The sequence below is a fragment of the Trichosurus vulpecula genome, chromosome 9 (assembly GCF_011100635.1).
Source record: "Trichosurus vulpecula isolate mTriVul1 chromosome 9, mTriVul1.pri, whole genome shotgun sequence".
In the NCBI taxonomy this organism is placed as follows: Eukaryota; Metazoa; Chordata; class Mammalia; order Diprotodontia; family Phalangeridae; genus Trichosurus; species Trichosurus vulpecula.
In genome coordinates this window covers 23,282,918-23,298,028 of record NC_050581.1, presented here as the reverse complement: position 1 = coordinate 23,298,028, position 15,111 = coordinate 23,282,918, and the positions used below count along the sequence as shown (strand labels likewise).

General features: G+C 34.2%; 1 non-coding gene across 1 annotated transcript; it reads left to right on the top strand.

The window, feature by feature from the left end:
- Nucleotides 1-13,711: 13,711 nt before the first annotated feature.
- Nucleotides 13,712-13,813, top strand: LOC118832423. The gene has a single exon (XR_005009187.1). It is a non-coding gene; the product is annotated as a U6 spliceosomal RNA (small nuclear RNA).
- Nucleotides 13,814-15,111: the final 1,298 nt, after the last annotated feature.

The following is a 15,111-nucleotide window of genomic DNA, read 5'->3' as shown; positions in this document are numbered from 1 at the left end:
GTTTTCTTCTTTCCTTTTTTAAATCAAATTGACCAAAAGTTTATCGATTTTATTGGTTTTTTCATAAAACCGGCTCTTGGTTTTATTTATTACTTTAATAATTTTCTTGGTTTCAATATTATTAATCTCTCCTTTGATTTTCAGTATTTCCAATTTGGTATTTAATTGGGGATTTTCAATTTGTTCTTTTTTCTAGCTTTTTCAGTTGCACCCCCAATTCATTGATCTCTGTTTCCTCTATTTTATTCCTGTAAGCATTTAGAGATATAAACTTCCCCTAAGAACTGCTTTTTCTGCATCCCATAAGTTTTGGTGTGTTGTCTCATTATTGTCATTTTCTTGAGTGAAGTTATTAAATGTTTCTCTGATTTGTTCTTCGGCCAACTCATTCTTTACAATTAGATTATTTAGTTTCCAATTAATTTTTAGCTTTTTTTCCATGGTTCTTTATTACAAATAATTTTTATTGCATCGTGATCTGAAAAGTATTCTTTGACTACTTATGCCTTTCTGCACTTGATAGTAAGGTTTTTATGCTCTAGTCCATGGTCAATTTTTGGTTATATGCCATGTTCTGCTGAGGAGAAAGTATATTCCTTTTTATCCCCATTCAGTTTTCTCCAGAGGTCAATCATATCTGCCTTTTCTAAAATTCTGATCACCTCCTTAACTTCTTTCTTATTTATTTTGAAGTTAGATTTATCAAGTTCAGAGAGGGGGAGGTTGAGGTCTCCCAATATTGTAGTTTTGCTGTCTATTTGTTCCTGTAACTCCCTTAACCTCTCCTCTAAGAACTTGCATGCAATACCACTTGGTGCATATATATTAAACAATGATGTTGCTTCATTGTTTATGGTGCCTTTTAGCAGGATGTAGTGTCCTTCCTTATCTTTTTTAATTGAATCTATGTTTACTTTTGCTTTGTCTGAGATTAGGATTTTTACACCTGTTTTTTTTTTTTCTCTTTAGCTGAGGTGCAATGTATTTTACTCCAGCCTTTTACCTTTACTGTGTGTATATCCCCCTGTTTCAAATGTGTTTCTTGTGGTAGGATTATGGTTTTTAATCCATTCTGCTACCTGCTTCTATTTTATGGGAGAGTTCATCCCATTCACATTCACAGTTATGATTTCTGTGTGTGTCTTTTTCTCCATCCTATTTCCAACCAGTTTATGCTTTTATTTCTCCCTTTCCCCTTCCAATCCTCAACAAAATTTTGTTTTGACCGCCACCTTCCTCAGTTTACCCTCCCTCTTGATTCCCATCCCTTATCTTACCATTTTCCCCTTGCTACTTCTTCCTTCCATTCTGACCACCCCTCTCTCTTTTTCCCCCTTTCCCCTCCTACTGCCTGTACGACAAGTTTGATTTGTATACTTATCAGGGTATGTTATTCCCTTCTTGAACCAAATCCGACAAAAATAAAGCTCAAATACTGCTCTTCTCTTTCCCTTCTTTCCCTCTACTATAATATGTTTTTGTGCCTCTTCATTTGATATAATTTTCCCTTTTCTCCTACCACCTTACCTCTTCTCCAATAACCATCCCTTTACATCTCTCAATTATGTTTTTTTTTCTTTATATCAGTTATTTTATACAGACATCCACAGACTATTTGTGTCCCTTTCAATTGTCATAACTGTACTATTCTCAAGATTGACATATCCATATATATATGTGTGTGTGTGTATATATATATATATACATACATACATATATATATATACATATGTATAACATACATAAGATGATACAATCCTATATAAACATGTAAATGATTTGCCCTTATTGATTAATAAGGTTTGTGGGTTTTTTCCCCAGTTTACCTTTTCATCGGGAAGGTCTGGACTTCCCTTATTTCGTTGAATATCCATCTCTTTTCCTGAAAAATTATGCTTAATTTTGCTAGGTAGTTGATCCTTGGTTGTAGTCCCAGCTACTTGGTCTTCGGAATATCATGTTCCAATTTCTCCTGTCATTTAATGTAGAAGCTGAGAGATTTTGCGTGACCCTGACTGTAGTTCCATGACATTTGAATTGTTTCTTTTTGACTGTTTGCAGTATTTTCTCCTTGACTTTGTAATTCTGAAATTTGGCTATAATATTTCTTGATGTTTTCAATTTGGGATCTCTTTCAGGGGATGATCGGTGGATTCTTTTAATGATTATTTTACCCTCAGGTTGTAGGACCTCTGGGCATTTATCTTTGGTAATTTCTTTGAAGACACTGTCAAGGTGCTTTTTTCATCGTGGATTTCAGGTAGATCAATTACTTTTAAATTGTCTCTCCTGTATGTAATTTCCAGGTCAGTTGTTTTTCCAATCAGACATTTCACATTAGTTTTTGACTACTTCTTGATGCCTCATAGAATCATTAGCTTCCATTTGCTCAATTCTAATTTTTAATGACTTGCTGTCTTCATTATGCTTCTGAGTCTCCTTTTACAATTGGTTGATTTTACCTCTCAGGGTGTCATTTTCTCTATTTAGGACCCGAATCTCCATAGTCATTTCAACAATCTTATTTTTTAAGGACTTGATTTCATCAGTGTTTTTTTTTGTTCTTTTCATTTTCATTTTTTCTTTTACCTCCCTCTAATCTTTCAGAGGAAATAAATGAATATATGAAAAGACCAGAGCTGAATGGAAAATTTGATTTGCAAATATAAGATGCAAAAGAAGCATAAACAGGTAAATAGTAAAGGGAAATCATAAGGGATTTAACAAGGTTAAACTATTTGCATTCCTACATGGAAAGGAGAGAACTTGTAACTCATAAAACCATTCCCATTATTTTTTTATTTTTATTTTTAGTTTACAACACACAGTTCTACATAATTTGAGTTCCAGATTTTCTACCCTCCCTCGCCCCTCCCTCCCCAAGACGGCATGGAATCTCATATAACTACCACGTATAACTTCACATTAAATTAATTTATACACTAGTCAAGTTGTGGAGAAGAATTATTACCAATGGAATGAATCATGAGAAAGAAGTAACAGAATGAAAAAAAAAAACCCAAAAACAAAAACAAAAGAGAAGAAAAAAAGGCAAGCATGAAGTGTGCCTCAATCTGCATTCAAACTTCATAGTTCTTTCTCTGGATGTAGATAGCATTCTCCATCATGAGTCCTTTGGAGTTGTGCCTGCACCTTGTGTTGCTGAGACGAGCAAAGTCTGTCAGGGTTGGTCCTCACGGAATCCATATATCTGTGGTTGTGTACCATGTTCTCCTGGCTCTGCTCCGCTCACTCAGCATTGTGTCGTGTAGGTTTTTCCAGGTTGTTATGAAGTCTGTATCATCCCCATTTCTTATGGCACAATAGTATTCCATTACCTTCATATACCACAGCTTGTTCAGCCATTCCCCAATTGATGGGCATCCCTTTGATTTCCAATTCTTGGCTACCACAGAAAGAGCCGCTATAAATATTTTTGTACATATGGGTCCCTTTCCCTCTTGTGTGATTTCTTTGGGATACAACCCTAGAAGTGGTATTGCTGGGTCAAAGGGTATGAACATTTTTATAGCCCTTTGGGCATAGTTCCAAATTGCTCTCCAAAATGGCTGAATCAGCTCACAACTCCACCAGCAATGTAACAATGTTCCAATTTTCCCACATCCTCTCCAGCATTTATAATCCTCCTATTTTGTCATTCTAGTAAATCTGACAGGAGAGATGTGGTATTGTTTTGATTTGCATTTCTCTGATCAGTAGTGATCCAGAGCATTTTTTTCATATGCCTGTAGATAATTTTAATTTCTTCCTCTGAAAACTGCCTGTTCATATCCTTTGACCATTTCTCAATTGGGGAATGGCTTGTATTCCTATATATTTGGCTCAGTTCCATGTATATATTAGAAAGGGGGCCTTTATCAGAGATACTAGTTGTAAAGATTTTCTCCCAATTTTCTGCTTCCCTCCTAATTTTTGTTGCATTGGCTTTTTTTGTACAAAAACATTTCAATTTCACATAATCAAAATTATCCATTTTGCATTTTGTAACGCTCTCCATCTCTTTTTGGGTCATGAATTCTTTTTTTTTTTCCATAAATCTGATAAGTAAACTATTCCTTGCTCTCCCAAATTACTTATACTATCAGCCTTTAATCCTAAATCATGAACCCATTTTGACTTTATTTTGGTATATGGTGTAAGATATTGGTCTATGCCCAGTTTCTGCCCTACCATTTTCCAATTTTCCCAACAGTTTTTGTGAAATATTAGCCCAGAAGCTGGCCTCTTTGGGTTTATCAAAGAGTAGATGGCTAAACTTGTTGACTTCTCCATCTTGTATTCCTATCCTATTCCACCGATCCACACCTCTGTTTCTTAGCCAGTACCAGGTGGTTTTGATGACTGCTGCTCTGTAGTACACTTCATTACCTGGTATGGCTAGGCCACCTTCTCTAGCATTTCTTTTCATTAATACCCCAGATATTCTAGACCTCTTGTTTTTTCCAGATGAATTTTGTTATTATTTTGTCTGGCTCAGTACAATAATTTTTGGTAGTTCGATTGGTATGGCATGAATAGATAGATTAATTTAGGTAAAATTGTCATTTTTATTATATTAACTTGGCCTAACCATGAGCAACTGATATTTTTCCACTCATTTAGATGTGACTTTATTCACATGAAAAGTGCTTCATAGTTATGTTCATATAGGTCCTGTGTTTGTCTTGGCAAATAGACTCCCAAATATTTTATAATGTCTACAGTAACTTTGAATGGAATTTCTCTTTCCATCTCTTCCTGTTGGGCTTTGTCAGTAATGTATAGGAAAGCTGAGGATTTATGTGGGTTTATTTTATATCCTGCAACTTTGCTAAAGTTGTTTTTTATTTCAAGTGGTTTTTTACTTGATTCTCTAGGATTCTCTAAACAAATCATCATATTATCTGCAAAAAGTTATGATTTAGTTTCTTCTTTTCCTATTCTGATTCCTTCAATTTCTTCTTCTTCTCTTATTGCAACAGCTAATGTTTCTAGTACCAAATTGAATAGTAGGGGTGATAATGGGCATCCTTGTTTCACCCCTGATCTTATTGGGAATGCATCTAGCTTATCCCCATTACAAATAATGCTTGTTGATGGTTTTAGGTACATGCTATTTATAATTTTAAGGAAGGCTGCATTTATTCCTATGCCTTTTAGTGTTTTTAATAGGAATGGGTGTTGTATTTTGTCAAAGGCTTTTTCTGCATCTATTGAGATGATCATATGGTTTCTGCTAGTTTTGTTGTTGATATGGTCAATTCTGCTAATAGTTTTCCTAATATTGAACCAGCCTTGCATTCCTGGAATAAATCCTTCCTGGTCATAGTGTATTATTCTCGTGATAAGTTGCTTCAATCTTTTTGCTAACATTTTATTTAAAATTTTTGCATCAATATTCATTAGGGAAATCGGTGTATAATTTTATTTCTCTGTTTTGACTCTACCTGGTTTGGGTATTAGTACTATATTTGAGTCATAAAAAGAATTTTGTACGACTCCTTCTTTACCTATTTTCCCAAATGCAAAGTATTGGAATTAGTTGTTGTTTAAATGCTTGATAGAATTCACATGTAAAACCATCTGGCCCTGGAGATTTTTTCCTAGGGAGCTCATTGATTGCTTGATCAATTTCTTTTTCTGAGATGGGGTTATTTAGAGATTTTACTTCCTTTTCTGTTAACCTGGCAGTTTATGTTTTTGTAGATATTCATCCATATCTCTAAGGTTTTCAAATTTATGTGAATACAATTGGGCAAAATGATTCCTAATTATTGTTTTGATTTCCTCTTCATTAGAGGTGACCTCACCCTTTTCATTTTTGATACTGGTAATTTGATTTTCTTCTTTCTTTTTTTTAATCAAATTGACCAAAGGTTTACCAATTTTATTGGTTTTTTCAAAAAACCAACTCTTTGTTTTATTTATTAATTCAATAGTTTTCTTGGTTTCAATTTTATTAATCTCTCCTTTGATTTTCAGTATTTCTAATTTGGTATTTAATTGGGGGTTTTCAATTTGCTCTTTTTCTAGCTTTTTCAGCTGTATTCTCAGATCATTGATCTCCTTTTTCCCTAATTTATTCATGTAAGCATTTAGGGATATAAAACTTCCCCTAAGAACTGCTTTTGCTGCATCCCATAAGTTCAGTATGTTGTTTCAATATTGTCATTCTCTTGAATGAAGTTATTAATTGTTTCTTTGATTTGTTCTTTGGCCCACTCATTCTTTAGAATTAGATTATTTACTTTCCAATTAATTTTTAGCTTATTTTTACATGGTACTTTGTTACAAATAATTCTTATTGCATCATGATCTGAAAAGGATGCATTGACTACTTCTGCTTTTCTACTCTGGGTTGTGAGGTTTTTATGCCCTAGTCCATGGTCAATTTTTGAGTATGTGCCATGTACCACTGAGAAGAAAGTATATTCCTTTTTATCCCCATTCAGTTTTCTCCAGAGGTCAATCATATCTGCCTTTTCTAAAATTCTGTTTACCTTCTTAACTTCTTTCTTATTTATTTTGAAGTTAGATTTATCAAGTAAAGAAAGGGGGAGGGGGAGGTCTCCCAATATTATAGTTTTGCTGTTTATTTCTTCCTGTACCTCCCTTAACCTCGCCTCTAAGAATTTGTATGCCTTACCACTTGGTGCATATATGTTAAACAATGATGTTGCCTCATTGTTTGTGGTGCCTTTTAGCAGGATATAATGTTCTTCCTTATCTCTTTTAACTAAATCTATTTTTACTTTTGCTTTGTCTGAGATTAGGATTGCTACACCAGTTGTTGGTTTTTTTTTTTTTTTACTTTAGCTGAGGAGCAATATATTTTACTCCAGCCTTTTACCTTTACCCTGTGTATGTCCCCCTGTTTCAAATGTGTTTCTTGTAAACAGCATATTCTAGGATTATGGTTTTTAATCCATTCTGCTATCTGCTTCTGTTTTATGAGAGTGTTCATCCCATTCATGTTCAGAGTTATGATTTCTGTGTCTTTTTCTCCATCTTATTTCTCCGTTTATGCTTTTATTTCTCCCTTTCCCCTTCTCCTCCTCAACAAAATTTTGCTTTTGACCACCACCTTCCTCAGTTTACCCTCCCTCTTTATTCCCCTCCCTTATCTTACCATTTCCCACTCCCTACTTCTCCCTTCCCTTCTGACCACTCCCCTCCCTTCCCCCCCCCCCATTCCCCTCCTACTTCCCTTAGGTCAAGTTAGATTTCTAAACTTATCAGCATAAGTTATTCCCTTCTTGAACCAGATCAGATGACAGTGAAGCTCAAATACTGCTCTTCTCCCTCCCTTTTTCCCCTCTACTATAATACGTTTTTGTGCCTCTTCATTTGGTGTAATTTACCCTTTTCTACTACCTCCTTACCTCTTCTCTCATAGCCCTCCCTTCACACCTCTTACTTATGTTTTTTATCTTTACATCAGTTAATTAATACAGGCATTCACAATCTACATGTATCCCTTTCAATTGTCATAATAGCTATACCATTCTCAAGACTGATATATATATATATATATATATATATATATATATATGCATATATATAAAACATACATAAGATGGTATAATCCCACATAAACATGCAACCACCTGCCCTTATTGGTTAACAAGGTTTGTGGGGGTTTTTCCCCCTGATTACTTTTTTATGTCTTTCTTGAGTTTTGTATTTGGAGATCAAATTTTCCATTGAGTTCTGGCCTTTTCATCAGGAAGGTCTGGAATTCACTTATTTCATTGAATGTCCATCTCCTTGCCTGAAAAATTATGCTTAGTTTTGCTGGGTAACCATTCCCATTATTAAAAGGAGTAAGGGAAATACACACACACACACACACATATACACACACACTCATAAGTGTGTGTGTGTGTATATATATATATATATATATATATATATATATATACACACACAGAGAAACACAGAGACAGAGAGACAGAGACAGAGAGACAGAGACAGAGAGACAGAGACAGGGAGAGCATAGGTGTAATATTAAATTGAAGGAGTGATACCTAAAAAAATAAAGTTAAGGGCTGAGAAAGAGGAATGTACTGGTTGAAAGAGAAAGGGGGTAGAATTATGTAAATTATCTCACATATAAGATGCAAGACAAACCTTTTACAATACAGAGGAAGATGGGGAAGTTGAGGTCGGGGTGGGGGGAGAGAAGTGAGTGAACCTTACTCTCCTCAGAATTGGCTCAGAGAGGGAATAACATGCAAACTTAATTGTATATAGAAATCTATCTTAGCCTACAGGAAAACAGGAGGGGGTGACAGAAGGGAGAACAGATTGGGGGAGGTGGTAGTAAGAAGCAGAGGAGGGACAAGGTGAAAGCAGAGAAATAATAGAACAAACAGGCACAAAATTGTAGGGAAACACAGCAGTGGTAACAGCAAAAGAAAATTGAAGCAAATGTCTTATAAAGGCATCATTTCCTAAACATATAGAGAAATGAGTGAAATTTATAAAACTAAGAGCCACTCTCCAAATGACAAATGATCGAATGATACGAAAAGTTTTCAGCTGAAGTAATCAAGGCTATCTATAGTCATATGAAAAAAAAATTCTTTAACTCACTATTGACTGGATAAATGCAAACTGAAACAATTCTGAGATACTGCCTCATATCAATTAGATTGGCTACTAGAACAGTAAAGAGAAATGATGAGTGATGGAGGGGATGTAGGAAAGTGGGGCATTAATGCAATACTGGTGGAGTTGTGAACTGATTCAACCATTCTTTAGAGCAATTTGGAACTATGTCCAAAGGGCTACTAATTTGTGAGCATACCCTTTGACCTAGCAGTGCTACTACTAGGTTTGTATCCAAAAAGAGATTTTCAAAAAGTGAAAAAAGACCTGTATGTATTCAAATATTTACAAGAGCTCTTTTTTAGTGACAGGAAGTTGGAAATTTGGAAGACACCCTTCAATTGGGGAATGGCTGAACAAATTCTACAATGTGGTTGTGATGGAATACTGTTGCGCTATAAGAAATTGATCATCACACTCTCAGAAAAACCTGGAAAGACTTACATAAGCTGACACAAAGTAAAATGTGCTGAGTATAAAGTAACAGCAATATTGCATGATGATCAGCTATGAACTACTTAGCTAATCACAGAAATACAATGATCCAAGATAACTCTGAAGGACTTATAATGAAAAATGTTGTCCATCCTCAGACAAAGAACTGATGGTGCCTAATACAGATGAAGCATACTTTTTTTACTTCATTTTTCTTGAGGTTATTTTTTTGGTCTTTGCTTTTTTCACAGCATGGTTAATGTGGAAATGTATTTTATATGACTACACATGGATACTACATTTTATATGACTACACATGCTTGCCTTCTCAATAGATAGGAATAGAAAGGATTTAGAACTCAAAGTTTTAAAAACAAATGATAAAAATTGTTTTCACATGGAATTGGAGAAAATAAATAGTTTTGTCAACAGGAAGAAAATTAAATCCCAAAGGCTCTATTATGTAAAGGCAAACTTTTGATTCAACCCATTCTTTCTTCTATCATTAGATTCTTTGTAGTTTTTCCTTTTGCTAATTCAAGATAAGGATAATAATGATAATGATGATAATGATGACAATAATAATACCTCTCCTCTTTACTGTGGAATCAAAGATGGAATAACTACTGTTCACCCTTTAATCACAATGCAAATCTTCCAGCAGCTTTTTCAAGTTTGCAAACTATTATCTCAAGAGCAACAAACTGTTACATAGTTAGGTTGAGCAGGAAAGGAGGCACCAGTTGCTGTATAAAAACACCCCTATACACATAAATGTTGGGACCAATTTAGGGTCAATTCAACCTTTATGAAATGAAGCATTTGTTACTGTCTCTAAATGAGGCAAATAGTAGAAAACATTGTTTTTAGATCTGTGGATTTTATTAGGCTTCTTAGTACCATGTCTTTCATAGAGGGCTATGTGTGAATGTATAGCGATAATAAGGACTGAAATGGTCAAGGAATGTGATCTAGTTGTTCAAAGGTTTTGGTTAACTATAATATGACATATAACAAAGAATGTAATTATATTTTAATAATCTAATATATATTTGTATGTATGTGAATACAAGCAATGGGTATTTATGCATCATATATAGAATGTCAGGTTTAATAGAGCAATGGATTAAGCTAGATAGTCACTTACATTCCTTTCAATGATCAATTTCTTTGATTCTAGGATTCCTCTTAGTGGTTCCAGGTAACTCTCTGACTCTCTAAATCAGAACAGGCATTGGTCTATAATGGTAGAGGGGGGCTGCCTAACTGAGATTTTCCTTTACCCAGGTAACCATGTCTGGTTCAGAAAAACAAAGTTAAAACAAAAACAAATCCCAAATTCTGACATTTATGTCAGAACATTTCTAAACTGTTTTTACATTTATTATTTCATTGAATGCTCATATCAGTTTGTGATATAGGTACTAGAGATATTATCTGCATTTTTCAGATGAGGAAAATGAGGTCAATAAATGTTATGATTTTGGGGTCACATGTAATTTCAGTTTTTCCAGTAGCCATGGCATTCTATAGGTAGCAGCCATGTAGCATCACAAGGACAATATTAGATTTCAAGAGGCACTTATATTCATTCTCAATTCTGAGACTAGTTCACTGTCCATGTGTAACACAAGAGACCAAGACAAACCCAATGCCATGGGCACATAATATTGTAATTTTTTTCATTTACCACACCTTACCCACAGATGCTTAAAAAGACCTTTTTAATTCAGATAAACTGCAGTGAGGGAGCTTTATCAAGCACAGTGTATTAAAGCAAAGATATAAAGTCACCTGTGAATAGCAGCATGGAGTGTAGATATGAAATCTACTGTTTGACCTGTGAAGGAGAAATTACAAAACACCAAAAAACATTTTAGATGAATGCTGGTTTCCTTGTTTTGGTTATCTTTATTTCATGTCAAATTTTAAAAAGATCAATGAAGAACTGTCCTCTGCAGTAAAAGATCTTCCATAAAATTCTGTATAATTTAAAAATGTAAAGGAGACACTTTGAGAAAGGAATTTAAAGTTGAAATTTTTTTCTACCAAGCCAATTATTTTTGAGCAACATATATAAAGTAAAGAAATATTATGCTATTAAATTATCTGCAAGAATCCACTTATTCCCATCAAATGTTTTCATCTTGAATAACTTTTTTGTATGCAAAAAACAATTCTCATCAACCTTTAGTAACAATTAGAAAGTGACTGCCTCATTAATTGGTGACTTCTTACTATACCCACTTGTTTTCTTTGTTAATTGTGCAGTATGTCAAAAATAGTGTTGCCGGAGCTGTAAAAATACAAGCACACTGACAGACTTGATGAACATTTAAATTTTTCCAACCATTCTGGAAAAAAAAACTTTGAAATTATAAATGGAAATTTATTAAATTGTTCATAACAGGAGATCACTCTGATGGTCAGGTTTCCCCAGGAAGTCAAAGAGAGAAAATTATCATGTGTAAAGAAATATTCATAGAAAGACTTTTTGTCATAACAAAAAAAAAATCCTGAAAGGAAAGTATATACCCATTTACTGGAATATCAGTAAACAAATTTTGCTGTACAAATGTGATCGTATGTTATGGCCCTACAGCAATTATGAATAAAAGAATTCAGAAAAACATGGGAAGAAGTACATGAACAAAACTAGGAAACTGCAAACACAAATATAATAAAAAATACATTTTGAAGCTGAAAGTTATATATAATTGTACTGAGATCTCAGCAGAGAAGAGATTGGGGAATTGCGCTTCTCACATTTCATAAGAATAGGCATGGAATGATGCATACATTTTCTGATATAGTCACTTTCTTTGTTCTTTAATATAACTGTTTTCCTTATTTAAAGGAAAGACATTTGATAGCTAGGCAGTATATCTGGAAAAGGATGACAGAAAAAGGTCATCAGTAATACTTTAGTTAAAAAGTATATTGCCGCCTATTTGTTTTATTTTTTTTATGTTCCTCCCAACTAAATATTTTATAATTAGACCAAAACATGTCTTTAAAATGACTGTAGTATGATTTTGTTTTTATGAGTAGAGTCAAGTATGGCTTCCTTTCCTAGCTTCATCTTCCATGCATCTATTGTACCTTTTATACATAAATCAGGGATTACCTGGGTGGTAAAATCCAAATATGGTGGTTCTGCCATTATTACTAAGAAGTAATTTTTATTAAATTTCTGCAGATCTGTTGAATTTGTTTTCTGGTTGTTATCTTTTTTTTTCATGTTTTGAATACAAATACCCATGGGATTTTTTGCTTAAGGTAGACTTGACTTTAACTTTTAGTAGGAAAATTTTCCCTCAGTTGCTTTTGTCTGATATGTGAAATGTTATAACTTACAATATTTCACCTTCTTTCTCCATAATGCTTTGCAAAAAAACTTTTTTTCGCTTCTGATTAGTTTCTCTCCTACAAAGTTCCTTAATATTTGTGTGGTTCCAAAAAAAATTAAAAAAATAAAAAATAAATAAAAATAAAAAATATTTGTGTGGTTCCTGAGATATTTGGGTCATTTTGATGTGGTAAATGTTTTATATAAATTAAACTTCTAAAAATAGATAAAAAAAGAAAAGAATGCCCTAAATATGCCTTTGACTGAATTAGGGACAAGTGGGCAAAATTGGGGCAGGGGCGGGGGGGGAATCATGGAGACAACATGGTAGAATCTTTCACTGTTTTGTTTTGTTTTGTTTTGTTTTTAAATACAGGAACCAACGTAGGAAACTAATTACCATCAATTAAATCACCACAGATGTTTTATTACTTCTTCCTGTCCATGAGTTTCATCGGAAGTCTATAGGGACAGGCTGCATAAGAAAATATATTAAATAGAGTACTGCAATGTATGGCTTATATGGGGAATACTGATTGGAGGCATTTATGAAAAGAGTATTTAGGCATGTGGTTAAAGAACACACTTAGATAAAATGTCTGCAAGGAGAAGAGGAAGGGAGAAGAATTTACAAAATTAGGCTTGCATACTTTTTTTAAAATGAATTAAATGAGCAAACATGATTATCAGGACTCTGAATAAGGAATACATAATTGGTCTGGGATCATCTTTATTCTAAGTGTTTGAATTGAGTGTGTGAGTGTGCACTTATATGCATACGTATACATACACAACACATGCAAAAAAACAGACAGACACTACATACACACACACACACACACACACACACACACACACATGTTTCCTGGTACCACCAAATCCAATAGAGCTAACTAGAGTTTTGAAAGAGAGTGATTGATTAGTTGAATCTGGAAAAAAATGTTCTGCTACGTCTCATTGATATCAAGTGCCATGAGGAACAGAATGAGCTAGGTGCTCATATGTTCAAATGCTCATTCATTATCCAATGGATCAAAGAGTGCTAAATTGTCCTGAAAACAGGCAGATTAATACTGAGTCCTTCACAGACCAAGGCAGCAGGCCAAACTGTCTTGATAGCTTTTACATTTCCCTAGTATAACTCTTCACCTTGGAGAAAGGGGAAAACTTGTGGAAGGGAATTTCGTATTATTTTTCCAATCATAGCCCTGAAGTAGTTATTTCTAGTTCTATAGAACCCCAGCCTCTAATTTAGGAGGTCAAAATAATTACTATAAGGAAGGAAGATTTTTTTTTCTTCCTTAAGAATTAATGACTGTTCACTTTAGCAGTACATATACAAAAGCAGGAATGATACTGAGATGAGCATGCTCCCTGCAAAAGAATGACTAGTAAATTCGTGAAACATTCTTTATTTTTACTTTGTTTCATTTTTTTTGTTTTGTTTTGTTTTTCAATGAAGGAGACAGGAGGTATAAGAGAGAGAGAGAAAAATATTTTAACCAAATAAAATTTTTAAAAGTTTTAGAAAAAGAATTAATGATGCTTAGATAGAACATTTTAAAAGAAAACAATCTCTGCAATTGTGCTTCTGTTGACCTTCACGTATTTCTATTTCTAGAATCTACAGATATGAAGTGAATGAAATGCTAAAAAGAAATTTTGAAAAATTTTCATTAAGGCATTTTAAAGCCTCATCAATTGTTATGACATTCAGGTTAACAAGGCTGTTAAGCATCTATGCTAATAAATTATAAAGAAAAATAATTATTATTATCTTGCAAACTACAGAGCTGCACCTAAATATCAGTCACATCATCAGTGTAGTCAGTAGCATGATAAGCTACTGCAATATAACCAAAGTATAGCCATCTTAAAATCAACACAACTCATACATCAGTGGACCTGTGATAAGAAATAAGATTATCCTGTAGGCAGATGAAGTCTAGAGCTGCAATCATTTTTGGGTTAAATCCAAGAGGAATGGTGGATGATAAATCAGGCCAGAATCTACAGTGGGACAACTGTCTAAGAAGTTGATGCTGTACCACATGGTCATAAGCATCATATTATAGAGGGAAATTATAATAGCCCACCTTTAAATGACTCAAGAGTACTGTAGTTAGAAGCTATGAGCACTTGAGCACTATGAAAATGAGACCATTCAAAAAATAGGGGATAGGAGGAAGGTCAGTCATCTAAAAGCAGAAAATAACCTAACAGAAAGCAATGCCTTGAGTAAGAAAGCCATGATGCAATGAGTCTGTCAGTCATCAATGTAATCCAGGGGCTGACTCCTTCCAAAGTACAGATCAAATCTCACTCTCCACTTTCTTATCCTGTGTCGTTCATATTGGCATAAAAAGCACTAAAGGTAAAGAAGGAATTATGGTGATAATGTGATTCAAAGATCTTCCCTACTCATTAATCCCCTTAATAGGCCTCAAGTGGAGCTAGTTAAGGGAAGTCTTGTTTGTAGGGAGCTTGTTTGTAGGAAGGCCCACACCCTTTTGCTAATTAGTTCACCAGAGGTGTGAAGCCCTCTGGCCCTAAAAAGAGTATATACATACTCACTCTGAGGCAAGCCTTTAAGCTCTCCGAACTGTAAGCTCTCAGAACTGTGGGAAGAGAGGACATAGGCAAGCAGACAACTAAGAATTGTGAGTGAGTATTTATGGGAAAGAACCAGCAGAGGGAAAGTTTATGGGATGTCTTTA